The following is a 15,951-nucleotide window of genomic DNA, read 5'->3' on the forward strand; positions in this document are numbered from 1 at the left end:
CCTTTTCCCCTTCCCTCCCTCCTTCCCCCCTTCCCTCCCTCCTTCCCCCCTTCCCTCCCTCCTTCCCCCCTTCCCTCCCTCCTTCCTTCTTCCCTTCCCTCCTCCTTCCCTTCCCTCCTCCTTCCCTTCCTTCCTTCTCTCCCTCCTGAATTTAGCTTCTGAAGTTAGCTTCCCTCCCTCCCTTCTTCCTAAAGTTAGCTTCTGAGCAGCTTGCCTGCCTGCCTGCCTGCCTGCCTTCTTCCCTCCCTCCCCACTTCCCCCCTCCTCCATTCCCATCCCCACTTCCTTCCTCCCTTCCCTTCCCTTCCTTGCTCCCTTCATCACTCAGGCTGGAGTGCAGTGGCATGATTATGGCTCACCGTAGCCTAGAAATCCTGATACAAGCGTTCCTCTTGCCTCAGCCTCTTGAGTAGCTGGGACTACAGGTGGGTGCCACCATACCCAGCTATTTTTTTAAAGTTTTGTGTAGAGATGGGGATCTCCCTATGTTACCCAGGCTGGTCTTGAACTCCTGGGCTCAGGTGATCCTCCCTCACAAAGTGCTGGGATTACAGACGTGAGCCACTGTGCCTTGCCCTTTGTTTCTAATTTGTTGCCACCCTCTTCCCAGTTACCCAAGAGTCATCCGAGGACTTCCCTTCCTGTAAGCGTTACTTGGTTCTTACCTGAAAGTACATCTCAGATCATATCACTCCTCTGCTCCAAAATCTCCAGAGACTGACTCCTTTCTTTTAAAAAATTACATATTTTTAAGATAAAAATGTATTGAGGTTAAAGTCACATAATATAAAATAACCATCTTAAAGTGAGCAATTTAGTGGCATTTGGTGCATTCACAGTGTTCTGTAACCACCACCTTGATGTAGTTCCAAAACCTTTTATTACCCTAAAAGGAAATCCTGTAGCCATTGAACAGTCACTCTCCAACCCCCACTCCCCATTCCCTGGCAACCACGCATCTGCTTTCTGTCTCTATGGATTTACCTATTCTGGATATTTCATATACATGAAATTACACAATATGTGATTTTTGTGTGTCTGGCTTCTCTCACCTAACATGTTTTCAAGGCACATCCATGTTGTAGCATGTGTCAGTACTTCCTTTTTATGGCAGAATAATATTTCATATGGATATGTCACAATTGATTCATTCAGCCATTGACCCACATTTGGGCTGTTTCCACCTTTTGGCTATAGCAAATAATGCTGCTATGAACATACGTTTGAAAGAAAACTGATGCTTTATTCCTGCAGAACAGGGCTCAGCAAACATTTCTATAAAGGGCCAGAGAGTAAATATTTTGGGCATTGTGGGCCATAGGGTCTCTGTCATAATTAATCAGCTCTGCCATTGTAGCATAAAAAGTGCCAGAGAAAATATGTGAACAACTGAGCTTGGCTATGGGCTGTGTTCCAACAAAACTTTATTTACAAAAAGAGAGGGTGGGTTAGATTTGGCCCATCAAGTTTGCTGAGCCCTGCTGTGGAACAAAGGTGAAGCCGCTCTCCCAGGAATTCAGAGTTCGCCTTGATGGTGCCACCCTCCCTACCCTTCCACCACTCCGTGCCATGCCCCACAGTTCAGGTTGGAACATGGTAGAGGTGACCTAAGGTGAGGTATGTGGAGAACAAGGGAGAATGGCTGGATGGGGGGAAGTGCAATTTGGTTGAAATACATGGGAATGTAGCCAGAAATAACTGTTTGTCTCCCTTACTTCTTCAGATGAGGCCTGGGTTTCTAGGTTTTCTCTGACTCAGAAAAGCATACCGAGTTATTCCTGCACCAGTGTTAGGGAGTCTGAGAAATGCTTATCACTGGGAGCCTCTGCAATGTTCTTGGGTTAATCTCATTTTAAAAGACAGAAGGAAAGAAGTTCATTGTCTGGAACATATCCTCTAGAAGATTGTAATTCACAGAGCTTGCAGAGAAGTGCTCCTGTAGGTGACAGAAAGGCCTCCAGGGACAAATGAAGACACATTTATGGATGAAAACTGAGCCAAGTCCTTCTTGCGTGAGCAGGAAGCCATCTGGGTGACACAGACTGTGGTGGGTGTGTGAGAGCCTTTGTCCTTGTACCTCATACAGGCACCTGCCACGTGTACAGTTTATGTAAATTTGGAAGGAGAGAGAGAGTTGGGAAGAACAAAATACCAGGGTGGAAGACATGGTTTCTGGAAATCTTTTGTCTGAGAGAATAAACTGGCTGGTAGCTATTTTTTTTAAGGCCTAGACTTTTGCAGATTTGGGGTATACACAGCTGACATGGTGGACTGGGAGTGATAGAGTCAGGGACAAGAGTTCCAGTCCTGGTTCTCCTGCTTTCTGGATGTGCAACTTGCAAATTGCTCTAACTCTGTGGACACCTTTGTTTCCCTACCTGTAAAATGAGAGGTCTGCCTACTCTGAGCTCTTTGACTGTGTGGGAAACCAGGAGTCAGCCTGGTTCAGCCAGCATGAATCTGTGAGGCAACACCACCTTGTCTTCCCTCTTACACCCTTCTTGGTCTGTTTCATGTACTTGTGAGCCTCTCCTTTCAGATAGCTTGCTGTCAACTTGCGTGAGGTCCCACCTGACCTGAATCTCTGGTGTACATCATCTGATTCATTGTGCTCAGGTAGCAGATCTCCTTTGCATAGTTCTGGGAAATTTCATTTTCCTACCAACAGATCTCTGGATCAAGTCCTTACAAGCGGGCTAACTGCCTTCTGTGAGACATTCCCTCCGCTACTGGGTCACATACAATGGTGTGGTCACCAAAATCCATTTCCTCTTTCCTTTTAAGCCCTAGTGAGAATACTTTACTAGGCCCTCTTGTCATTAGGTGTGGGCCTGTTTTGAGTTGCGGCCAATGAAATGTGAGTGAAAGTAATGTACAAATACCACTTTCAGGGCTGGCTGCTTGTAAATCCTTACTAATGTGATTTGAATTCTCCTCCCTTGACTCTGAGGCCACAGAGTTTGGTGGAATTATAGGATCCTGGGTCTGTGAATCTATGTTGGACTGTTGCATGCAAACAAAGAAAACATTCATTGTTTTAAGTCTGCAAAATAGCAAGATTTTTGCTATAGCAGTTATCCTGTGCTGATGAGTGCACCTCCTGTGTGCTTGGGGCAGGAGATGCAAAGGGAAAGGAGATGGTTTCTTCTTTTGGAGTTTCCTTCAGTTTAGAGTGTGGGTTGGAAGAGAGGAAGTTTTGACTGTGGATGGAAGGATCATCTTCACTGATGAGGGCAAGCCATGTCCACCAGAGAGGAAAGGGCAAACGTAAAGACAGGAGGGGTCAGGGTAATATAAGCTAGCGTCCAGAATCATGACTGAGTCTAGAAATAAGCTCTGTTTTCTCAACAAAGGGCTGGGATTTATCGGCCTGTTGGATCTTGACACTTTCCATTAACCTTTTCTTTGGGAGACAGTGGAAAAAGCTGTACTCAGAACCTCATGATAAGCAGGTGGTGGGTAATTGAAGTGTTACCATAGGTGGCTTGAGACATGTGGGCTTCCTGCTTGACATCAGCCAGCTCCTGTCAGCTCTTGACTTCCAGGAGACTTACTTGAACTTGATGTTTGTTGAGAGGAGGGGATGAGGACACTCACAGACAGTTCACAGCTTGAAGTAGCAGTTCTCAGGCTGACTCGTGAGATTTGATCTAAAAGTATTTGTCTTGCATAAGCTAGGTGCTAACATTCTTTTGTTGTTGTTGTTGTTGTTTTTATTTGAAATCATTTAATGGAGTTTTTGAGAGGATGACCATAGAGGAAGGTATGCGAGTCAAGACAGGCTAACTCTTATAACAACCTCAACATTTCATTGTCTTAATATAATAAAGATTTGTTTTCTCCATCACTCCAGTGTGGCTGGCAGAGGACTATACTCTTTAGTCATTCAGGACTAAAGATTTTCCATCTTGTGGCTCTGTCTTCCTATAGGTCTGTGAAATTCAATTGGTGATGGGAAACTAGAGGGTGGAGGATGGGGTAGGAGGTTTTCATGGGCCAGGCCTAAGAATTGCCATTATCATATAAAGTCTACCTTTCATCTGCTAGAATTCAGGTGTAAATTTAGGAATTAACTGCAAGGGATCCTGGGAAATGTAGTCTCACTGTGTTCCCAAGAAGAGGAAATGGGGTAGGATGAATAGGTAGTAGTCTGTGCCATAGAAGGGAAATTTTTTTTTTTTTTTTAAGAAAAGTTGTTTAGGTCTCATGGAAAGTCCATGGGTCAATATAAGGAAAGTCAAATCATAAAATAGAAGTACCATGCTATTAGCAAATTTTATTTCCTGAAGAGTCCAAGTAGGACTGTAAGCTAGCTTTTACTCTGTGACACCTCTGAACTCATGTTGAGTTCATCAGCTGATGAACTTGGTTTCATGTGAACTCAGAATGGAGCCTAACACCTGGGAACTTGCAGAGCTGCTTTTTGGGTTGAGGAGCTGTATTTCCTTGGTTCCTGTCTAGGTAATGACTGCTTCCTCTTTTCTTTGGAGCTTCCATAAGTCTTTAGAAGGCTCTCAATTCTCCAGCACTCACTGTGAAGCCAGAACTTTTAGGGATTTCTGCCAAAAGGGAGATGACTCATGACACTGAGTTGATTTGTCCTAAGACTGAGAGCACACTGGAATGCAACCAGCATGGCATTTAGCAGGAGAAGTTGGCTCTTTGTTTGGAGATTCTATCAGAGGAGCGCCAATACTGGTATACCCTTTAATGAAGATGGGTCCTACTCTCGGGGATGGTCATCCTCTTTGACCCAGTGCGCAGCTTCACGAGGGATGCACATCACATGGAGTGGTGAGGGAGGAAGGGGACACTTGCGTAGCCAGCCAGATCAGCTGAATCAATCGTGGCAGTCAATGGGATGACAAATGTTGCAGCTAGATTGCCCTCACATCCTGAAGTTGGCTCTTTGGATGACTAACAGTGGGACAATGATGTTCCCCAAATGAAGGATGGTTGGAGGAATTTACTGAAAGATGGATTGACTAACACCTTTGCAACTTTGAGGCCACTTCTGCCTAGTCCCTTTCATTCATTTTCACATACGATTTGCCATTATTGTTTAATTTTTTGTGACCTCACTCTGAGTTTTAGTTCTACCAAGAACCTAGAAAGTTTCTAATTCACCTTTGCTTGAGCTTTGGATAAATTATTTATAAGCCTAAATAGAGCTGAACAGTTTTCCACAAAGCAATTTTCTGAGTGTGGAGGTAAGTGACCAAAAACAAAGATACGAGCTTACAGATTTTAGCTTGAAAACGACCTAAACCAGATTGCTATACATTTGAAATTTGCCATGCTGACCCCATACCATATCCCTTGAGAAAGACACTCTTAGGAAAAAGTAATACAAAGGGATTAGAGAGTCCAGAATTCTTTATTTCCCCCTAATGACCTTATTAGAGAAATTACACCCTGTGTAACAATATAGCAGAAAACTCCTATGGAGTTGCCTAGGCAGAAAATCTGATTCCTTGGAAAGAAAATAGTAACTGTCAGCCATGTTCAAGTTTGAATTAATCCAAGATTTCATGGCGCATATTCATATATAAACATGAATTGTTTAATCTACATACATTTGGTATTCATTCTTGATGATCTCTTGTAGCATAGCATTAAAGTGATTGCATGCTGTAAAAGAGTATGTGTTGGTTTTCAGGGAAAGCTAATAGTAAGGAACATTTAGCAGTTCAAGATCTCCCAGCGAAGTGAAGTAGAGAATTGAAGCTGTTACTCAGATTATTATTTCTCATTATTATTAATTAACGGTAATAATAGAAGCTGCTATTTATTGAAAGCCTGCTTTCCCCCCAGGTGTTTGGCATGTATTGTCTCCAACCCTGACAACAGCCTGAAACTAAGGCTCAGATCTGTTAAGTGGCTTGTCCTAGGTCACCCAGCCAGGAAAAGACAAAGCGAGATTCAAAGCTAGAGCTGTTGGCTCAGAAGGCTTTTCTTTGTTTTTGCATAAACATATCAGCTTTAGTCACATCCAATAAAATGTACACGTTTTAAGTGCAGAGTTTGGGTTTTGACAAATGTGCATACCCAGCTAATCACCACCCTCATCAAAGCATAGAACATTTTCATTACCTAGAAATGTCTCTCCTTCCTCTTTGCAGTCCTTCCTTCCACCCTAAGCCCCAGGCAACCAGTGACCTGATTTTGGTCACTATAGATTAAATTGATCTTTTCTAGAAATGGAAACATGCAGTATATACTCTTCTGTGTTCATCTTCTTTTGCTCAGCATAATGTTTCTAAGCTTCACCCATTGTTGTATCAATCAATTGTTCCTTCAAAACTCCACTGTCACGTTTTAAATTGAGCTCCTGCTTTGTATGTTAGGCAAGAGTTGTTCTGCCTGAGTCACAGCAATTCCATTATAATGATGGGTGGGGTAAAGGTGTGGAGATCAGATTTGCAGATGGGATTTAATGGGGTCTGAAAAGACCCTGGGGTAAAGCGTTACCTTGAAATTCTGTTGGCTCAGATCTGTAAAATGGGAAGGATACAGACTTCTTTGATTTATTGTGTAGGCTAAAGGAGTGAAAACATGTTGTATCTGGAACAGTGCTAGACCTGGAGTAAGTGCTCAGTAGATATTGGAAATTATTATGCACCAAACCACAGGCATGAGCTCCAGATGGTGGATACCAATTCACAGCAGTAGAGCTGCCCAGAGCCCATTCGTTGAGGACACATACTTAAAAGATGACATCTACAGGCCCATTTGGGCTCACGGTCCAAGGAGATTTTGAAGAATTGAAGGTAACGAGTACAGTGAAGGACTTAAAGGTGTTCAACATGAGGCCGAGCACGTTTGATAGTCAAGACCTTTGAGTTCTGTTATGAGGAGGCAGTGGGCAGATGTCATCCACCTGGCCTCTTGGGCAGGAGTGTCAGGGACCAGGATTCAGGCACATAGAAGGAAGCACTTTCAGAACTGGCTGTGCCACCCTACGATTGAGTGGATGGTTTCAGGAGGAGCGAGAGTAGGGACGGAAAGGAGTTAAGAGGAATTCATTTTGATTCGGGAACTTCAGAAATACATGTGGAGTGCTTATTGTGAGCCTCATGCTGAAGTAGGTACACTGTCTGTCTATCCATCCATCCATCCGCCCATCGGCCCATCCACCCATCGGCCCATCCACCCATCCACCCTCGTACCTACCTACCTACCTACCTACCTACCTACCTACCTACCTACCTCCCTCCAGATCTGGCTATCTAGATACCTGGCTATCTAGATATCTAGCTATCTATTTTAAATTTTTTATTGAGGTATAATTTAAATACTGTAAAGTACATAGATCTTAAATGTATGGGTTATAAAGTTTTGGCTAATGCATGCACTCCTGTAACACCTATAATCTTACCAAAATACAGAACCTATCTGTCACCCAGAAAGTACCCTTGTGCCCTTTAGTTCTCCTCCTCCCAAACAAGTCTGATTCTTACTAGGCACATTTTATTGATTGTAGAACGTCATATGAATGGTCCTACCGTGTGCAACATTTTGTGTTGCGCTTCTGGAGGAAGAACTCTCTGGAGGAGAACACAGAGGTCCTTGTTAAGTGCTAAATGCATGCTGGGCACTGTGCTAGCCACATTTGTATAAATTATTTCATTCAATCTTCACAATAACCATGCAAAGTATGTATTGTTGTTCCTGTATTGCAGATAATAAAGCTGAATTAAAAATATTAACTTGCTCATGGTCACATAGATGAAAAGTGATTGCTATAGACTGAATGTTTATGTTCCCATACAATTTATTTATTGACATCTAACACCTGATGTGTGTTATTTGGAGATGGGGACTTTGGGAAGTGATTACGCCAGGAAGGAAAGCTCTTATAAATTAGTGCACTTATAAAATGGACTGCAGAAAGCCCCCGTGTCCCTCCCACCATGTGAGGACACAGCAAGAGGAAGACCATCCATGTTCCAGGACACAGGTCCTCACCAGACAGAATTTTTTGTAGCCTTGAATTTGGACTTCCCAGGCTCCAGAACAGTGAGAAATAAATTTCTGTTGTTTATAAGTCACTTAGTCTATGGTGTTCTGTCACAGCAGCTCAAATGGACTATGATAAAAATTGGTACTGAGAAATGGGAATGCTCCTGTGCCAAACACCTAAAAATGGGGAACAGGCTTTGGAACTGGATAATGAGGCTGGAAGAGTTTTGAGGTATGTGCTAGAAAAAGCCTACATTGCCTTGAACAGACATAATAAAAACAAAATAATTTATTATGTTTTTTTAGACAGAGTCTAACTCTGTCTCAAAATACATTGTACACCCAGGCTGGAGTGCAATGGCACAATCTTGGCTCACTGCAACTTCCACCTCCTGGGTTCAAGCAATTCTCATGCCTCAGCCTCCTGAGTAGCTGGGATTATAGGTGTGTGCCACCATGCCTAGGTAATTTTTGTGTTTTTAGTAGAGGGGTTTCACCATGTTGACCAGGCTGGTCTTGAACTCCTGACATCAGGTGATCTGCCCACCTCAGTCTCCCGAAATGCTGGGATTACAGGCATGAGCCACTGGGCCTGGCTGTTGAACAGACCTTTACAAGTGATTCTGGTGAGGGCTCAGAAGAGGAGGAAAGCTCAAGAGAAAGCCTCTACCTCCTGAGAGAATACTTAAGTAATGCTGAGTAGAATGTTGGTAGACATATGGATGGTAAAGGCCATTCTGCTGAGGTCTCAGATGGAGATGAGAGCCATGTTGTTGGGCAATGGAGAAAAGACAATCTCTGATCAAGTGGCAAAGCATTTAGCTGAATTGTCTTCATGTTCTAGTGTTTTGTGGAAAGTCAAACTTGTGAATGATAAAATTGGATATTTAGCTGAAGCTCTTTCTAAGCAAAATGTTGAAGGTATGCCTTGGCTCCTCCTCTCTGCTCATAGTAAAATGCAGAAAGAGAGAAATGACTAAAAAATGAAATTGTTAAGCAAAAAGGAATCAGAACTTAAAGATTTGAAAAATTCTCAGCCTATACATATTGAAAAAAAGAACATTAAGGCTATGTCCAAGCAACTGTTTGATAAGGAGATTAGTATGAATCAGCAGTCTTACAGAAGCCAGGAGCTATTCTCCAAGATGGTGGAAGAATGACCCCAAAGTTGATTCTGAGATCGTCAGACCTGCCCCTGCCATCACAGACTCAGAGTGCAAGGGCTGGGGGCAGGGTGTAGACTGGTTTCAAAGGAAGAACTGCCAGTGGCTGCAGGACCTTGACATGCCCTACCTGGTGCCACCTCACATTGAAGACTCTGCTCCCGCACTCTGATGCTATGCTCATTGGTCACCCCAGGTGGTCTCCAGTGGGCCCCAGTGCAGCTTGGGCCCCAGTGTCTGCAAAGAAGATAGCAGAGCCTGAATTCAAATTTGAATCTCTTGTTCCCTCTGTAAGATTGAAAAAAAAATAAGGTTTTCTTAGTCTTGGTGTATTGCATTTCACATTATATTATGTTGTACTGAAAACTGCAGCACCTTCTCAAAAGATAAAAGGAGCCACTGATCACAGTCTAATAATTGGAGCATGGAGAGATGTGGAACACAGTTTCCCATGGTTATTCCTAGTTTCCATCTCACTGATGACCACTTTGTTATTTTGCATGAAGTGTTTATTGCTTAATGACATATTGTTCACATTACAATACCATTTCTGAGCAATTAGAGGAGTTACAGAGGCCTGGGCCTATGGTGTGGGGCCATGTTAAAATTTGGAATCCATTTGTTCAATGTCATTTTCCATGCTGGGGCAGATTTTCTCTTCCATCCTCTTTTCTCTCTCTCTTCCTCTCTCCTTCCTTCTTTCTCTGGATCTCTTTCTCCCTTCTCTCTTACCCTCTCTCTCTTCATTGTTCTCTCTCCTCACTCACTTTCTCTTCCTCCCTCTTTCTTGCCCTCTTTCACCCGATCTGTCACTACTTTCCTCATATCTCTGTCTCTATCTCTCTGATTTCTCTCTCTCGTGTGTCTGCTCTTTTTTTCTCCCCTCTTACTTTTTTTATTTTGTAAGATAAAGCAACTGCCAGGGATCTAAGTTGTTGAGAGGCATATGGCACTAAGAAAAGGTCACTGGGGTCTCTGGAAGCCCTGATGGTTTTTGTACCTGCCCTGCTCCCCTCCAGCTGTGTGCACAAGGGCAAGGCATGGAAACCTCTGTACACCACTGCCTCTCTGTAAAGTGTGAGTGATACTTCCTTCCTTGCCTATTCCCGTTCTTGTTTTTTTGTTCATCTCACACATATATATTGGGTGCTTTCTATGTACTAGGCACTAGGTTAGGCATTGAGTGGGGAACAAAACTGACTTGGCTCCTGACCTCCAGGCATTTATAGTCTAGAAGGAAGACAAAGAATAAACAAGTAATCATGTGACTAATGGCAAGGGTCCTGTGAGTAGCCCCTGAACTCTCTGCAGTTATCATATTCATGTTGCCTGATCTGGAAGTACAAGGTATATTTCACGACTCAGAACTGGTGGTCCAGGGCCTTTGCTGTCACTTAAAAAAATTCCACATTTTTATTTTGAAATAGTTTCAGATGTACGAGAAGTTGCAAACATAGTACAGAGTTCCTTGTACCATTCACCCAGCTTCCTCTAAAGATAATATTTTACCTAATCATAGCAATATTGTCAAAACCAGGAAATTGTTAACTTAGAGATCAACCTTATTCAGACTTCACTAGTTTTCACATGCACTTTCTTTTTTAGTTTTTTTCTTCCTTTTCATTCCCTTTTCCTTTTTCCTTTCCTTTCAATCCTCCTTTTCCTTCCTCCCCTCCCTTCCCCTCCCCTCCCTTCCTCCTCCTCTCCCCTCCCTCCCCTCCTTCCCTTCCCCTCACCTCCGTCCCTCCCTTCCCCTCACCTCCCTCCCTCCTTCTCTCCCCTCCCTCCCTCCTTCTCTCCCCTCCCTCCCTCCTTCTCTCCCCTCCCTCCCTCCTTCTCTCCCCTCCCTCCTTTCCTCCCTTCCCCTCCCCTTCTTCCTTCTCTTCTTCCCCCCTTCCCCTTCCCCCTCCCTCCCTCCCTCCCTCCCTCCCTCCCTCCCTTCCTTCCTTCCTTCCTTCCTTCCTTCCTTCCTTCCTTCCTTCCTTCCTTCCTTCCCCCTCTCCCCTCCCCTCCCCTCCCTCTTTCCTTCCCTCCCCACCCCCTACCCCTGTGAACTTTGATCATGTGTGTAGATTCAAGTGACTATCCCCACAGTCAGGAGGAGAACTGACCCATGACCACAAAGAAACTCTGCCGTGTTACTATTTAAGAGACACACTCTTCCCCACCCCAGCCCCTGGCAACTACTGATCTGTTTTCTATCACCACAATTTAGTCATTTCAAGAATGTTATATAAATGAAATCAGACAGTATGTAGCCCCTTGAGATTGGCCTTTTTTCCCTCAGCACAATGCCCTGGAGATTCATCAAAGTTGTTGCATGCATCAATAGTTCATTTGCCATCGCTTTTGAGATAAAAGGAAGTAGGAATAAGGACACTTGAGGAAATATTTCCTTTGCAAAAATACTTTGTTTTCAAGGCTAACCTTTACTTGGGTTTTGTTCTCCCTCAGAAAGCTGGGACAATCTGTTTGACTCTGATGAGCAAGTTGGCAAATTGGTAAATTATCATTTTTATTATTTGATTTGTTAATGTTTTCCCACTGTTATAATAAAGTTCTTTTCATGGGCTCTCAGTTTTGCTTTGGGCTCAATGTACCTGAAGATCTTTTCGACTATAAAGTTGTTCCTGGTAATTGTTAGGTTAATAGCAGGTGCTGTAATGAATAACACCCCCCAAAAAAATTTTTAGTAGCTTCACGCAATAAAATTTTATATCTTGCTCCAGCAACAGACCATATGTGTATGCCTCATCTTTAAAAGACTTTGTTCCCTCAGGTGATTTGGAGATCTAGGTTCACTATCTCCTATGATCTTAAAGTTCCCTGTACCCAGCCATTAGATACGGCAAGGCATGGAGAAGCTCTGGCTTTGAGGTTTGCATGCGTCACACCCAGAAGCAGCATCATACAGCACTTCCATCCCCATTTCACTGGCTAGGATGCATTCCTATGGCTGGACTCAGTTGCAAGGTAGTGGGATGGGAGTGGGTGGAAGAATGGGAAGATGTAGTTCCTAGAGCCAGCACTATGCCATGAAAGAGGGAAACCACAATTCTTTGGTGGATGGCTGTCTCTACCTCCATTCCCATTACAGCCCCCATTTCAGATTGGCAATATCCGTGATAGTACAATGAATAGGACCGAAATTTGGATTTGACTCTTTTTGTTCATCCAAGACAAATCATTTCCTCTTTGGTCCTCAGTTTTCTTTTAGATAATTAGTGGGTTAAATTAGATAATTCCAAAGATTTCTGTCTAATATAATAGTTCTACATTGTGCTAAGTTTACTGGTTTCAGACACATGGAAACATCTCTCTGAGGTCTTGGCTGAAGGTGAATTCAGTAAGTCTGGGCTGGTCTGTTCAGCCGCCCCCCAGTTTACTGTTACCCATTCATTTTTAACCTAGAGGCTAAGGGACACCTAAGCATCTTGGTGATCACACAGCATAACTGCTGGTGTAAATGGCAGGGTTTTGACAGTTTAGTCAGGAGAGCAGTAAATTCAGCTCCTGATAAATAATTTACTTTGAGAACCAGGAAGCTGGTCTCACTGTCTTGCCTAGCTTGCTGCTTGAGGAATGCAGACAATTCTGGTCATGCCAGGAAGGAAAGAAAGAAAGAAAATTTATCTTCCTAATTCCCTCGACTGTCTATTCTTTGTGCTTCCACTAACGTTGCAGAGAAAACCACAGATTTCTGTTTGCTGGAGCAGTGGATACCTCATTTCCAGTTTGCTTTGTCTCTGCCCAGCCCACAATCACTCGAAGCTCTACCTGTCAGAGTCGCAGGAAAGACTTAATATTGGTGAACAGCATGCTGATGGATGCTGTTTATACCCAGGGTGAAAGGGGAGGAGAAGATAAAGCCCAAATGTCTCCTCGACAGTTTTCCCACCCCCTTAGTCGACAGGAACTGAAGGAGGCCAAGCCAAACTTACATGCTTCCAAATCAGGCTTCATTTTGAGTTGTACGTATCATTTCTTTCATGTTTCTGAAGTTGATTCCTGCATGCCTGGGGACCAGAGTAGCTCAGCAATGAATTTAGTTCTCTGTTGTCTGGGTTTTCAGGGGTCGGTGCAACTTGGATGCTCATTAAGATTACTGAGCCTCATCATTTTTAATGTTAGGCCCAAGGTAATAGTTAATGAGGCTGAAAAGTATATTAATAAAATTGCTTGTAGTAATTAGTGGGAAATTATAGTGGTAGGGTGATGGGGAGATTTTAGAAATCAGGAGTGATCAAGACCAATCTCAAATGTCGCTACTTATTATTTTTTGCTTTCAGTCATCATGAACAACACCTTTGCATTTTCATCTTTGAAAAGAAATTCTTTGATTGGGCTCATGCATATTGCTATTATTTCATGCTATTTTGTTCTCTGCCAAGTATCATAGAGAGTTAGAACTAGACGGGGCTTTAGAATAATCTGTAAACCTTCATGCGGTCTCTGCTGCTTCCCCTGCTCCCCCATAACACTGGAGGCAAATGGATTATCTGTGATTTTGCCTTTATGTGTCTTACCTGAAAAGAGGTGCTTTCAGGGACTACAGAGTCCACACGAGCTTCTCCGAACATGAGATCAGAAAGAAAAGATCAGTGTGCTCAGGATTCCAGAAAATAGAAATGAAGGCAAAAGCCTAAAAGCTCAGATTTGGGAGGTAGAGATCAGGGACCAAGGTTTTTTTTTTTTTTTTTTTTTTTTTTTCCCCTTCTTTTTTTGGAGACAGGGTTTCACTCTGTTGCGCAGAGTGGAGTATAGTGGTACAATCATGGCCCACTGCCGCCTTGACCTTCTGGGCTCAAACCATCCTCTGTCCTCAGCTTCCCAAATAGCTGGGACTATATGCAGATGCCACCATGCCTAATTTTTGTATTTTTTGGTAGAGATGAAGTTTCACTGTGTTGCCCAGGCTGGTCTTGAACTCCTGGATTCAAGCCATCTGCTCACCTCTGCCTCTCAAAGTGCTGGGATTACAGGTGTGAGCCCTTGTGCCTGGCTGAGAACCAAGGTTTTAAAATCAAGGTCCTAAAACCTTAGTAATGTTTCCAGTTTGATGCTTCTGTTAACTCTTCTCTACCAGTCCCTATTTTGTTTCTCAAGTAGATTGGAGGTAAAGCTTCTAAAATGAACAAGACTCTAGGAAGGCAGGACTTCTTACTCTTACCCTGGTTGGGACTTGAGCTGAGGCTTCTTGCGGTTTCTTTATTGTTGCTATTGTTTTCACCTCTGGAGTTTTATTTTGTCCCTCATGAGACTGGGGGAGTCTGAGGAAAAAACGCTTAAGGAGGCCAAGATGTTTTCAATATCTGAGACAGTAGTCATTTGTTGATTGATAATTAGGTACCTAAGTTATTTAGAAATATGTATTAATTTCTGAGAAATATGTATTAACTTCTTCCCCCATTTCTTTTGTTCCTTTCTCCATCATTTTCATTGGGAAAATGTGCAAGGCAGGCTCGGTGCTAGTTCCTGGGGATATAGTGGTGAGCAGATACAGCTCCTGGTTTTTAGCAGTGATTAATTAAGGAGTCCTCAAACACTGTGGAGGGCAGTCGCCAGGGTGGTGGCCAGCTCAGTATTGGAGAAGGATTGAACTATCTGGAAGACAGAGCAGTATTTCTAGGCAGGAAAGACGAAGGCAGGAATCCAGGCAGAGCACAAACAGAGGCAGGAACACAAGTGGGTAGTGAAGAGTGCAGGATCCAGGGAACTTCATCATGCTGGATGGCTCCATGTCTGTTATGTGAATGATGGATGCTGGTGCCTGGGAGTTTGTGTGTGATGGGGATTGCTTTAATTCAGTGGATGACGGTGGATGGAGCTGCCACTCATGGGTTGTGATCAGCCCTGCCAGATTTGTGTTTAGAGGAACCACCCTGGCAGCTGGTGCATAGGGTAGGTTGGAGGGGAAAGCCCAGGGGCAAGGGACCAAAGAGGAGTCTGCTGCCATGATCCAGGTATGAGCACTGATGCTGGCATCCACAACAGTGGCCCTGGGGACAGAATGGAGGGGGTGGGTGTGAGATCACAGAGGATGGGTGGGTGATGGGGAAGAGGGAGAAGGAATACAAGAAGATAACTTTCAGGCCAAGGAAATACATAAAAATGGAATTAAGTCATATGTGTTTTGGGACTAGTTTCTTTCATTTAGCATGTTTTCAAGGCTCACCCATGTTGTAGCATGTGTTAGTACTTCACTCCTTTTTTTTATGTCTGAGGCATATTCCAGCATATAGATATGCCATATTCACCTTTGCCTATTGTGAACAATGCTGCTATGAACGTTTCAGTTACAGTTTTTTTGTTTGAACACCTTTACATTTTCACATCTTTGGGGTCTATACCTAAGAATGTAACTGCCAGGTTATCTGGTAATTCTATGTTGAACTTAGCCAAGAAATGCCAGAAGAGGCAAATTTGTGGAGATGGAAAGTGTGTTCGTGATTACTTAAAGTTGGAAGCATTTGGGGAGATTGAAGGACGATTAGTAAAGGATATGGTTTCTTTTTGTGGTGATGAAAATGCTCTATAATTGACTGTGGTGATGGTTGCATAGATCTGTGATTACACCAGAAACTATTGAGTTGTACATGTTAAATGGTGAATCATATGGTATCTGAATTATATCTCAATAAACCTATTTTTTAAAAGGGAAATAGAATGACCTCATCTTCTTTGAAGTTCTTCACAAAGCATTAATAAACTTGTAGATTCAAATGCAAATACACGCATTGAAGTTCAGAATTATGCAATTATTTGCACACTTTTTGTTGCACAAACAAGATTGAAAGCTCCCTGAGGGCAGGGGCCACACCTAGCT

General features: G+C 43.2%; 1 protein-coding gene across 17 annotated transcripts in view; it reads left to right on the forward strand.

Moving 5' to 3' along the window:
• Nucleotides 1–15,951, forward strand: part of LOC105496374 (protein tyrosine phosphatase receptor type T) — a 1,121,698-nt gene that overhangs the window by 121,170 nt on the left and 984,577 nt on the right. The gene's annotated exons all lie outside the window — the stretch shown is intronic.

This window comes from Macaca nemestrina, chromosome 15, assembly GCF_043159975.1.
Source record: "Macaca nemestrina isolate mMacNem1 chromosome 15, mMacNem.hap1, whole genome shotgun sequence".
Lineage (NCBI taxonomy): Eukaryota > Metazoa > Chordata > Mammalia > Primates > Cercopithecidae > Macaca > Macaca nemestrina.